The sequence below is a fragment of the Mustela nigripes genome, chromosome 4 (assembly GCF_022355385.1).
Source record: "Mustela nigripes isolate SB6536 chromosome 4, MUSNIG.SB6536, whole genome shotgun sequence".
Lineage (NCBI taxonomy): Eukaryota > Metazoa > Chordata > Mammalia > Carnivora > Mustelidae > Mustela > Mustela nigripes.
The window spans coordinates 34,703,597-34,705,167 of record NC_081560.1 but is presented as its reverse complement, the minus strand read 5'-3'; the positions used below and the strand labels follow the sequence as shown (position 1 = coordinate 34,705,167).

The following is a 1,571-nucleotide window of genomic DNA, read 5'->3' as shown; positions in this document are numbered from 1 at the left end:
GTTATTGCTTTACAAACAGTTTTGACAGAAGGTGGCTGCTAGAGCTTAACATACGTACCAGTTCCATGTGATGGAGCCGGTTCTTGCAAACTAAGCTCATCATTTATTCTTTGCTGAAGTCAGCAAATAGAGTTAGAGAGATACCCAGTCATCTATCACACCAAATAAAAGGACATAACGGCTTTCAAAAGGGTTTTCCCACATACCCAAAAGGCTTTCTGAAAGCTTCTACCTCTGCAAAAAAAAAAGAAAAAAAAAAAAAGAAAAAAAAAGAAAAAAAATTAGAACAATTATGGCAGATTGCATGAAACGTGAGAACGTCACAGTAACTGCTACTTTTCATTATGTTTGTCTTTGGGTCATGATCAACGGACGGGAAGTTTCCGATATGGTATCAGAAGAAAGATTGGTATTGTGAAGGATGGTTTTCAGTCATCTAGGATCCTACTGTAAGGATTATCTGAGGGAAAATGGGTCTTTCAGGTGCATGTTCAAAAGGCTTTGATGGACTGAAAGTAACTGTGAGAGCTGTACTATCGGGAGGGTGGCCTAAGACTACGATGCTAAAGTATGCATACCTCAGTTACAAAACTTTTGAAAGGAAGTCTCAGCCACAGAATGCATATACCTGTAGAGTTTTGCATGGGTTTTATATGAATACAATTTTAAAAAATAGCTGCTTGCACATTATACCAGAAAAACCTCCAAAACTGCAATTGCTTTGAAAATAGATTTTAGGTTTTTTGGAGTTTTCTGAAATGCTTGGTCTGTATTTTGATAATTGTGCATATTATGTAAAAATGTTGGTGGACCCATAAATGACCAGACTTTTTCTAAGAAAAATGTTGCTTTAATGCATTTCATGAATTTTTACTCTTATATCATTGCTTGCTAGGAATAGCAAATCTGCTTTTCTGCATCTGCTTTGCGTAGCTATTGTAAGGCTTTGAACTAATGTATGTATTTATTGCTTGAACTTCTGTGCATACCTTATAAAGCATAATGTCTGACAATTTAAATGGCTCATGTATTCTTGCTTCTATCATAAGCTGATTATGGGGACTATGATCTTTTGTATACAGCAAATTTTAACTGTAGCACAAACATCTGTTTATGTATTGGTGGAATATACCTGTTTTATTTATCTTTTTTGAGGTAAACTAATTTTTGATACTTTTCATTACTGTGTACTATGTTCAGACTTTGAATTCTCTGACATTAGAAGTCATGGTTGAGAATTGTAACAGCTGTTATTCGTTCTGTATTCATGGCTTTCACTGCTGAATAAAATAAAGGACCAAACCTAGGATTTGAAAGAAAACTGTCTACCTCTAACACCAGGGAGTTATCAGATTTTATTTTACATAGTTTTAGTCTACAAAGACACAATTGCTTAAACCTAGTGGGCTTAAGGCTTATATTCTATGTGGTTGGATTCATGGCGCAGTTGTACTGTTTGAAAATCAATTAAAATTTCATGTGAATGTTACAAGTATTTGGTAGAATTACCACTACCTGGGTTTTCTTTAGATAACTCAGATACGGAGAAAATGTCATCAGCATTCTGTGTC

At 34.9% G+C, this 1,571-nt stretch overlaps 1 protein-coding gene across 6 annotated transcripts in view; it reads left to right on the top strand.

Annotated features, from left to right (window-relative positions):
- Positions 1-1,302, top strand: part of FOXP2 (forkhead box P2) — a 544,670-nt gene extending 543,368 nt beyond the window's left edge. For all 6 annotated transcript variants that reach the window (XM_059396538.1, XM_059396537.1, XM_059396536.1 and 3 more), the window contains one exon: positions 1-1,302. This exon is cut by the window's left edge and continues 1,938 nt beyond it. The gene's annotated coding sequence lies outside the window, so the exon portion shown is untranslated.
- Positions 1,303-1,571: the final 269 nt, after the last annotated feature.